This window comes from Schistocerca serialis, chromosome 4 (genome assembly GCF_023864345.2).
Source record: "Schistocerca serialis cubense isolate TAMUIC-IGC-003099 chromosome 4, iqSchSeri2.2, whole genome shotgun sequence".
In the NCBI taxonomy this organism is placed as follows: domain Eukaryota; kingdom Metazoa; phylum Arthropoda; class Insecta; order Orthoptera; family Acrididae; genus Schistocerca; species Schistocerca serialis.
Genome location: NC_064641.1, coordinates 789468940 through 789480479, shown reverse-complemented (window position 1 = coordinate 789480479; position 11540 = coordinate 789468940). Strand labels below are relative to the sequence as shown.

Here is an 11540-nt window from a genome sequence, read left to right as displayed (position 1 = left end):
CACTTGCTAGGTGGTAGCCTTTAAATCGGCCGCGGTCCGTTAGTATACGTCGGACCCGCGTGTCTCCACTATCGGTGATTGCAGACCGAGCGCCGCCACACGGTAGGTCTAGAGAGACTTCCTAGCACTCGCCCCAGTTGTACAGCCGACTTTGCTAGCAATGGTTCACTGTCTACATACGCTCTCATTTGCCGAGACGACAGTTTAGCAAAGCCTTCAGCTACGTCATTTGCTACGACCTAGCAAGGCACCATTATCAGTTACTATTGATATTGTGAATCATGTACTGTCAAAACCGACGTTCATCATTAATGGATTAAAGTTAAGTATTCCACCTGCTACGTCCGTTTTTCTAAATTCTAATTTCCTTATCCTGTTCCAGACCACACGCCAGCCTGCGTGAGCTAAAACGCGTGCATTTCGGCCTCCTCTAGTAACACGGTGTTGGCTCTCCTGCCAACCATAACAGTGCTTCCAGCGGTTTAGAAATCGAGTTGAGTTCACGTGAGCTTAAGTCAGGGAAGTGCAGTAGGCGGTTTAGCACTTAGCAGCCCCATCAGTCAAACAAACTAGTAACAACTTGAACTGTACGTGCTTGAGCATTGTCCTGCAAAATGATGGTCAGGTCCTGCGGAAAGTATATTCACTTCTGTCTCTATAGACAGAAGTGATGGCACTTGCTGCAGGACCTGAACATCTGTTTGCAGGACAATGCTCATGCACGTGTTACTTCAAATTGCTCTAAGTACTATGGGACTTAACATCCGAGGTCATCAGTCCCCTAGACTTAGAACTACTTCAACCTAAGTAACCTCAGGACATCACACACAACCATGCTCGAGGCAGGATTCGAACCTGCGACCGTAGCAGCAGCGCGGTTCCGGACTGAAGCGTCTAGAACCGCGCGGTCACAGCGGCCGACCAGCTGTTACTGGTTTGTTTGAGTGATGGGGTCTCTATGTGCGATACCACCTACTGTACTCCCCTGACTTAAACCCTCGTGAGTTTTACTCGATATCTAAACTGCAGGAGCCGGCCGCTGTGACCGAGCGGTTCTAGACGCTTCAGTCTGGAACTGCGCTGCTGCTACGGTCGCAGGTTAGAATCCTGCCTCGGGCGTGGATGTGTGTGATGTCCTTGGGTTAGTTTGGTTTAAGTAGTTCTAAGTCTGGGGGACTGATGACCTCTTATGTTAAGTCCTATAGTGCTTAAAGCCAGAGAAACGGGTTGTACACAGTGCTGGTGACTACTTTGAAGGTCAGTAAAACTTTGAAACACGTATCTATCTTGAACGAGCTGTAAATAAATAGTTGCCACTATTAAAGCTCCAACCCTCGTATATACCTGAAAGATGACTGTTACGTCACAAAAACACAATACACAATAGCACATAAGCTCGACATTTTCTAAACATTGAAAATCCACTTTAAACAGCGTAATATTGCGAAAATAACACTTGTTGTCTGCTCAAATGTTATCTTTGCAATATTATCTTTCAACTGTACCTTATAAGCCGTTTAAGGTGGATTTTCGGAGTTTGGAATATGCCCAGCTCATGTAAACATTTTTTTGAAACGTAACAATAACCTGTGAGCGATATATACAGGTTGTTTCTGTAAGAGCGTGCAAAAATTTAACAGGACATAGAGGTGCTCCAGGTAACAATTTGAGGCAGGGAACCTGGCGTCGGAGAAGCCAACATAAGGAGATAAAAGGAATAAAATCACATAACTGGGTACTTGTTTATTTACATTAGTCACTGACACAATGAAGTACCATTTGTACTGTATGTTACAAAATGTGCTGAAACTGACAGTCACCAACCTCAGTGCAAGCATGACGTCGGCGAACAAGATTCTGAATCACCGTGAAAAATAACTCTAGTGTGTTTCGAATCACATCAAAGGCAGCTACAATTCTGGCAACTAATTCCATCTTTGTATCCACTGGGGTCTGATACACAGGTGACTTTAGGTATCTCCATAGGAAATAATCGGGTGGATCCAGATCAGGTGACCTCGCAGGCCATGGAATAGGACCTCCCCCTCCAAACCAGCAATCAGGAAATACTGTACCAGTACTGCTCGATCGTATTGTACTCTGAATAGTACTGAATAATGAATGGGTCTGTAGGTGACTCATAGCACGTTCTATTATGGGACAACGCAAATACGATACAACAGAGCCACCTTATGGACACCTTGGAATTTAAGTTCGTCCTCCTTTTTTCGTTGCAGGAAATAAAGAATGTACATGTAAATAAACACCACAGTACGTGTAAACTTGTACGCATGTTAGTTGTAAGTAAACTGGAAAACAGTAATGCCAGACAGAGTGGTGGATAAGTTTACTACCACATTGAGAGGCACCCACGTGCCTTGCTCATACTGTGGCATCAAGCAGTCAGGCCTGCAAGATGAGTGGTCTACCAAGCGAGTGGATTCATTCTTATTTATCGAGTAACATGAACTCTCATACTCACAATTAAGTCACTAATCAACCTCCTGTATGAATAATACGCAACGGAAACGCACTTCTGACTATCAGTAGTTTACAGAACTCTGACTGTTCACTACGCACTGGCAATACCACATTTTCTTTTTTCTTTTATTTAACGGCTTTTATCAACACGTGGCCACCGCACTGAATATGAATGGCGCACACATTATAAATTCGGGACATCATGACAACATACAATTCGAAGGAAAAGTCCACTAATCTTTTTCTTTTCACTATCTTATTTATTCCGATAAATTCTATAACCTAAACACACAAATTCTATAACCTACAACAATAACACATGAGAAATTCCGCCCAGTGGGCATGGCTTTATATTGGTGATTCTCTACCTTATGGTCTCGTAATTATTTAACGCTACAGTGCACATTCTGGATAGGATGGTGGACCTTTTATTATACCTCACACTTCGACTCTCACAATCATCATCACGAAACTTTCCTCCAGACCGAGCGGTACCGAAGGAACAAACATAACCCACTAATCTTTTGAAACTACCTTGCTACTCTCCCATGCAAACCACACGTACCCAAATTACATGACGTACACCACACTACTACATGGAATACAATACAATAAATAGTCACAACACTATCACTTTCAGCTTTCCCACTTCAATTAGTATTTATCCCAGTTTCACACGACACTGCCCCACTTTGTAATTCTACTTTCCTACTATGAACTCTGGAGATATATGCACGTCTTCCTGTGCAATGCAAGCCAAGTGGCGTTGCTGGATAGATGGCCGACTCACCTTGCTTCTCTCTCAGAGTTTGAATCTAGCGTCACACGGAATCATATCACGCAAAGTAATATTAAGAACATATTCATCACACACGCGAGTCCTCAACTGATACCATGGACGAGTACTTCTCTTTATCCTTTGTCTCATACACAGATTGAGACTCACACAGTACTCACCACGTGGAAGTACTCGCCTCTAATTTCAAGTTCTGCACACGCTACTTCTTAAATACTTCAACTTATAGTACACATGCTAGTAATTCAGCTTAACTGAAGCACACGGAAGTATTTCAACTTATTGCTACACGTGGTTTCATTGTGACCGTTGTCACTTCCGAAGATTACTACGATCCCATTAATATTACCTGCCTGACATTTAATTCTCCCCATAAAAGTTCCTGAAATAGAGAAATTAATATTTCAAACTACTCTTAAATATTCCACATGCATACCATGTCTCCACTCTTTTGTCTCTACAGAGCACAACTAAGACAGGTCTTAACAGCACAAGATCCAGTGGCAGAGTGCCGAAACATGGCCGTTCTTCAGGTCCTCTCGCACCTCTGCTGAAGTGGGGGAGCACCTTGCTACCGTATTGGTCAGCCACATTTCAGGCGCTCAAAGCTCAGGTAAATTTCATCTCTTTGGTCCCACCAAAGGTGGCCAAAGGATCGTCTCAAAGATGATCATATATTCACATTCACTATCTGCGGTTAGCAGACGACCATACATTCATTCATTTCACAGATCTCACCAAACTGGATGTAGGGATTTATTTTGTGGGAGTACACATGTGATCAATTAAATAAATAAATTGTCATTCTTTCCCACACTGGTATTCGGCTTCGCTGTAATAATTGAAATTGAGTTATTTTATAAAAAAAAAGTGTTGTTCTGACAAAAATAATGAAGTATGTTGTACCTATTTTCAATGTCGGGCGGTACTGTACCCTTTCAACATTTCGCTAAGCTGGCTTCTCTGCCTCAGATTCCCTACCTCTAATTGTTCAGTGGAGCATTCTCTATGTCCTGTTACATTTTTGCACTCTCTTGCGGAAACATACTGTACATGGACATGGTCATGTGCACTAGGTGCTTATGTTTTCAAGTATTTTAGTGGTGACAAACGTTCTATAATGTGCTGTTTTTTGCCGTATGACAACTTGGCGTGAGGTCCAACTTAAAATTAACACGTTTCATAACTAAAAGATTTTATAAGACCTGAAGATGACGGGAAAGTCTGTCAAAACCGGTTGTTTTAAATAAAGAAATATTTATGCGATCTTGGCTGTAGAAAGTTTTTAGAAAGTGAAACAGATCACTGCTTCTGTCTTTTCCAAATGAGAAAATTCATTCTGTAGTAGATGCCATTCTTCATGAACTACAGGGCGTTCGAAAATTCCCGCTACAACCTTCTAGGGCTTGTAGAGAGGAGTGAGTACGACAACCGACGAGACCCACTGGAGTCGGGTTGATGAACTCATGAGAGAAAAATCATCGCGTAACAGATACTGTCAACGGCCTTGCCGCAGTAGTAACACCGCTTCCCGTCAGATCACCGAAGTTAAGCGCTGTCGGGCTGGGTTAGCACTTGGATGGGTGACCATCCGGTCTGCCGAGCGCTGTTGGCAAGCGGGGTGCACTCAGCCCTTGTGAGGCAAACTGAGGAGCTACTTGATGAAGAAGTAGCGGCTCCGGTCTCGGAAACTGACATACGGCCGGGAGAGCGGTGTGCTGACCACATGCCCCTTCATATCCGCATCCAGTGACGCCTATAGTCTGAGGATGACACGGCGCCAGGTCGGTACCGTTGGGCCTTCGTGGCCTGTTCGGGAGGAGTTTAGTTTTAACACATATACTGCTCTGAGGTATGTGTGGCATAACATGAGAGCGTGTACGGGCCATCACTGCAGAACTGCGGTACAGAAAACCGTGTGCACACTGGGTGCTTTGAATGCTCACTCCTGCCATGAAGCAGAGGAGACTCTACACAAACTCTTTTGCGTTTTGAGGGTGAGGGCGATGGACTCCTTAACAGCATTATGACAGGTGATGAAAGCCGGATTTACCATTGTGACCCAGAAAACAAGAGAACATCTGCGGAGTCCCGCCACAAAGCATCACTGACGCCAAAAAGTTCAAGCCCATGCCATCAGGAGGCACAGTCATGCTCACAAATTGGTTCAAATGGCTCTGAGCACTATGGGACTTAACATCTATGGTCATCAGTCCCCTAGAACTTAGAACTACTTAAACCTAACTAACCTAGGGACATCACACACATCCATACCGAGGCAGGATTCGAACCTGCGACCGGAGCAGTCGCGCGGTTTCAGACTGCAGCACCTAGAACCGCTCGGCCACTCCGGCCGGCAGTCATGGTCACAGTGTTCTGGTATGTTCAAGGTGTGGCGTATTGGAATTTATGCCTGAAGGCACTACCGTAAACTCTGCTAGTTACTGCGAGATCCTCAATAAACAAAAAGTACCAATTCGAAGAGTTCGTCCGCACGTAAAGAACCGTCTCCTTCAGCATGGCAATGCCGGAACCCACGCGAGACACTGTGACGTCAGCAACAATCTGACACCGGATTTGCTTTTATCGATCATCCTTCAAACAGTCCTGATTTGGCCGCTTCCGATTTTCATCTGCTTCCAAAGCTTAATAACGTTCACCTTCGATAAGTTGACTTTGATAATCGTGAAGCAGTGCAAACAGAGATGAGGCTGCGGCTCCGTCAACAAAGTCAAACATTCTGCAGTGAGGGTATCAACAAAACTTGTCTGTTGTTAGGGGAACTGTGTTCATCGTCGAGGGGATTATGTTAAGAAATAAATACGTAGACACTGAAACATCTCCTTAGAAAAATTATGAATGACTGTGCTGATAAACCTCTTACGTTACTTGATTTTCAAACAGCTGAGCAAAACTGAACGAACTCAGACATTTCTCTCTTTACTTATTCTGATCGACAGTAAACTGACACACAATACTTTTAGCGCAACGCAATCTGACTTTCAATAATCCCTACAAAAGAATGGCCCTGACTAACAATAACCTATACTTTTCATGAATCACTTACCTCACAAAAATCTTCGTTACTCGAACTATTGCAACACAGCGATCGCCAATACTGCCAGCTAAATAAATGATCCTAACTACTGAAGTCACTAACTACTGATAGGCATAGTTAGCAAATGAAAGATTTTAATAGAGAACAAACACTGTATTTACCTTAATCATGTTCAAAGTTCATGACATCCAGTCTTACAAATTTCCTTTTTCTGACGGACACCCGTCCAGATCGTCCGCTCTCAAAACTCTGCCATCTCTCTCCCCACATCCACCACTGCTGGCGGCTCACCTCCAACTGCGCAACGCTACGCGCTATTCACATCCAGCTGCCCAACACTGCAATAGCAAATATTCCAACAATGCCAATCAGCCACAGACTGCACACAGCACAGTCAGTGACTTTCATACAGAGCGCTACGTGGCGTTATCAACATAAAAACCTAAACAGCGTACTTACACAGTTTATGGTAAATGTACTCTATGGAGTTATATGCTTCAGATGATCGTTCCTGTCTTATTCCTGAATATTGACCATTCCTCCTTGGACACGGGGAGCGGAGACGAATCAGTAATAATTATGCTAACGACAGTGGTCGCAAAAGGAAGCTAGTCGGCGGCTCGAGTGTTGCAGTGTGGATAATCTCTGGAACGTGATGAAGGACTCTGAAAGCACGAGTAAGCGACAAGGTACTGGACGTTCACGCTTCATCACAGAGCGTGGAGGCCAGAGGCTGCCCTTTCCCATAACGCAGGATAAGCGGCGATCTGTGGCAAATCTGAGGACAGAGTAGAAGGCGGAGAACATCGATCGCTTTGTTGAACACGGGATTCCACAGTAGACGAGCCCTTCGTGTCCCCAATGTAGACCCAACGACATCGCAAATTGTGATTTTGGTAGGCACAGTATCATCGAGATTGGACCGTGGGCCAGTGTAAACGTGTCACATGTTCAAATGAAACATGTCTCTTGCTACGATAGGTCGATAGTCGTGGCCCGATAAATCGACAGCCAGGCGAACAGCTGTTCGATACATGCATCGCGGCCCGGACGCAGGGTGGTGGGGTCCAAAACTCTTAGCGCTATTTAATGAAAACGAACTTTATTAACATTCTCCATATAAAAACCTAAACAGCCTACGTACAACACGCAGAATAAATATGTAGAATGTTAATAAAGCACGTTTTATTTAAATAGCGCTAAGAGTTTTTGCATAAAAAATTCGGAGCGATTACTTTTCATTATAAACAACCAATGATTGTTGGTTCTTATAGGGAACAAACGTGATCTATTGATACAGAACGATGAAAGTACGTGTGGAGCCAGCACACTGGAATATCGGAGGACCAGCTGTGTACGGTGGATTTGGCTGCGCTAATGCCTCTCTGGAGGTCATCAGCGCTGTTTGGTGACGGCGTCAGGACTCGCCGTTCCTGTTCTGCCACGTTACACCACAGTCAGGCAGAACGGCAGATACAGTCGGGCAGACACAAGGCGGCTAAACGCCGGGACACACACAGTGGGCGGATGCGTGTCGCCCGCTCGGCTTCCCTTCTCCACGCGACGGGCCTGGGGACGGGATAATGAGCCTGCGTGCGTTCCACACGGCGACCCTGGCAAATTCTCTCATTACCCGTCTCCATAAATCGTTCATTTGCTTTGCGTGTCCGCGTGCACCGAGCGTCTCCATTGTCTCTTCCGGATCTGCGGAAACAAAGCCGCAACCGCTGCGCCCAGTCCCGTTGTGCTGTGCGCCGCGGCGTTTCCGCGCACTTTGGCCGCGGGACGCAGGAAGCCGGTTACGGCCGTCATTAAAAACACGGAAGCCGGCCGGGCAAAACGCGGCCCGCGGTGGAGGGCCGAACGGGCTGCGGTTAGCCTCCACCCGCGCCTACCCGTCAGCCGCTTCTCTAGTCTGCCTGCCTCACGGTTGTTACAGGGTGTTTCAAAAATTACCGGTATATTTGAAACGGCAATAAAAACTAAACGAGCAGCGATAGAAATACACCGTTTGTTGCAATATGCTTGGGACAACAGTACATTTTCAGGCAGACAAACTTTCGAAATTACAGTAGTTACAATTTTCAACAACAGATGACGCTGCGGTCTGGGAAACTCTATAGTACGATATTTTCCACATATCCACCATGCGTAGCAACAATATGGCGTACTCTCTGAATGAAATTACCCGAAACCTTTGACAACGTGTCTGGCGGAATGGCTTCACATGCAGATGAGATGTACTGCTTCAGCTGTTCAATTGTTTCTGGATTCTGGCGGTACACCTGGTCTTTCAAGTGTCCCCACAGAAAGAAGTCACACGGTTCATGTCTGGCGAATAGGGAGGCCAATCCACGCCGCCTCCTGTATGTTTCGGATAGCCCAAAGCAATCACACGATCATCGAAATATTCATTCAGGAAATTAAAGACGTCGGCCGTGCGTTGTGGCTGGCCACCATGTTGCATAAACCACGAGGTGTTCGCAGTGTCGTCTAAGGCAGTTTGGACCGCCACAAATTCACGAAGAATGTCCAGATAGCGTGATGCAGTAATCGTTTCGGATCTGAAAAATGGGCCAATGATTCCTTTGGAAGAAATGGCGGCCCAGACCAGTACTTTTTGAGGATGCAGGGACGATGGGATTGCAACATGGGGCTTTTCGGTTCCCCATATGCGCCAGTTCTGCTTATTGACGAAACCGTCCAGGTAAAAATAAGCTTCGTCAGTAAACCAAATGCTGCCCACATGCATATCGCCGTCATCAATCCTGTGCACTATATCGTTAGCGAATGTCTCTCGTGCAGCAATGGTAGCGTCGCTGAGGGGTTGCCGCGTTTGAATTTTGTATGGATACAGGTGTAAACTCTGGCGCATGAGACGATGCGTGGACGTTGGCGTCATTTGGACCGCAGCTGCAACACGGCGAACGGAAACCCGAGGCCGCTGTTGGATCACCTGCTGCACTAGCTGCGCGTTGCCCTCTGTGGTTGCCGTATGCGGTCGCCCTACCTTTCCAGCACGTTCATCCGTCATGTTCCCAGTCCGTTGAAATTTTTCAAACAGATCCTTTATTGTATCGCTTTTCGGTCCTTTGGTTACATTAAACCTCCGTTGAAAACTTCGTCTTGTTGCAACAACACTGTGTTCTAGGTGGTGGAATTCCAACACCAGAAAAATCCTCTGTTCTAAGGAATAAACCATGTTGTCTACAGCACACTTGCACGTTGTGAACAGCACACGCTTACAGCAGAAAGACGACGTACAGAATGGCGCACCCACAGACTGCGTTGTCTTCTATATCTTACTCATCACTTGCAGCGCCATCTGTTGTTGAAAATTGTAACTACTGTAATTTCGAAAGTTTGTCCGCCTGAAAATGTACTGTTGTCCCAAGCATATTGCAACAAACGGTGTATTTCTATCGCTGCTCGTTTAGTTTTTATTTCCGTTTCAAATATACCGGTCATTTTTGAAACACCCTGTAGCTACGGTGTATTCTACTCCTTAAAGCCGTCGGCACGCGGACCGTGCATCCGAACGTTGAGCGTTGAGCGTGCCGAGTTTCTGACGTCATAGCGTGGAATAGCACGTTCGGGAGTCTTTCCGAACGTGCAGAGCAATATCTGGCATGTCAGATTTTCTGAGCGTGCGTCTGAGCGTTGACCAATGAGATGGCGCAACGCCACCTACGTCACACGCACGCCGTCTCCGTTCAGTACAGAGTTGTGAGGCGCCATATTGTCATTCATTTCAAGTCTATATGTATACATGCCGTTTCTGAGCACCAACAAGTTGAGAATCACTGGAAAACCCGTTGTTAACAGTGTGATTCGTTCCAATAAAATAATGAAAAACATCATATTCGTGGCAAAAGATTATTGTAACTTGCGTATTATGAGAGTAGGCTATTTGAAGGCAACGACACACTGAAGATCCACCCAAAACGAATTGTTCTTGGTACAATTTGTTATAATTAAATTTCAATTAGTAACATAACTACGATTAAGGTTTTCAGTAAGGCGTAACATAATATGAATAGACTTAAGAGTTTTGTCGTTGGTTTAGCGTAAAGCCGGCAAGGTAGCTCAGCCCGTTCGGTCAGAGGGCTAGCTGCCCTCTGTAATAAAAAAAAAAAAAACTGAGTTAATAGATCAACAACGAACTGAAACTGGTGTCTTTCGACGTCCGCCCAGAGCAGACACAACGAACGAAAACGTACAAACTCCAGCACGGTAGCTAAGCGTGTTCGGCCAGAGGCCTGCTCGCCCTCTGTAATAAAGAAACTAAGTAAAGGAATCAACGATCAACTTGACCTGAAGTCTTGTGACGTCCGTACAGACTAAACGCAACGAACAATACCGAAAAAAAGAGCGTAATGAGTTTCGTCAATGTCTTGTAAAAATGTTCGTCGAGGCAATGGTTCGCGTCTCAACACTTCTAAACATTTTTTTCTTATCATTCGCGTTTTTATTAGGTTCTGATACCTTATTATTAGTTTCGTATAAGTATATACTATAATATTTGATGTTATGTAAATGTAAGTTAACCTTTTTTCAGGGGTGACTTTGTTCGATTGGCTTAATCTGCAGGACAGCTTGCGCTACTTGTATAAAGATATTTTGCTCCTTTTTCTTTTACGCTTCGTAGTTCAGACGCCGCAAGGATTCTGCTACCTGGGTAGGAACAGTGATCAAGTAACACTGACCTTGGGGTTTTACTGAAATGTCGGAATGATGAAATAATGTTTATCTTAGGCGGAGAAGTATTCCAACTTTGTACCGCAGTGTTTGTATGGACATGGTACTTTCCTTTTCGTGGACGATGGAGGAAATGTACGTCTTCATACAGCTAACGTGGGAATTTTACGCGCGCCCGTTGAGTAAACAGTGTGATTTACTAACTAGACACAGCCCTCAAACTGCCTCTGGAGTGCGTTGCGATCGTGTATACCACGTTGGGGCCCAAGTACCGTATGCACAAGTAGCATCGTTCCTAAGCGTTCAGCAGCACGTTGAACTTGGCACGCTCAACGTTAACGTTCGACAACACGGTCCGTGTGCCGACGGCTTTAGCCTCCACCCTCGCCTATCTGTCACCCGCTACTCTAGTCTGCCTCCTTCACGGTTGTTAGCTACGGTGTATTCTACTCCTTAAGGGTTACCATAGTGCCGGCTGGATGCGATATAATCCACATTCACAGACAG

At 45.3% G+C, this 11540-nt stretch overlaps 1 pseudogene; it reads left to right on the top strand.

The window, feature by feature from the left end:
- The first annotated feature begins 4774 nt into the window (after positions 1-4774).
- Positions 4775-4892, top strand: LOC126475694 (5S ribosomal RNA; annotated as a pseudogene).
- Positions 4893-11540: the final 6648 nt, after the last annotated feature.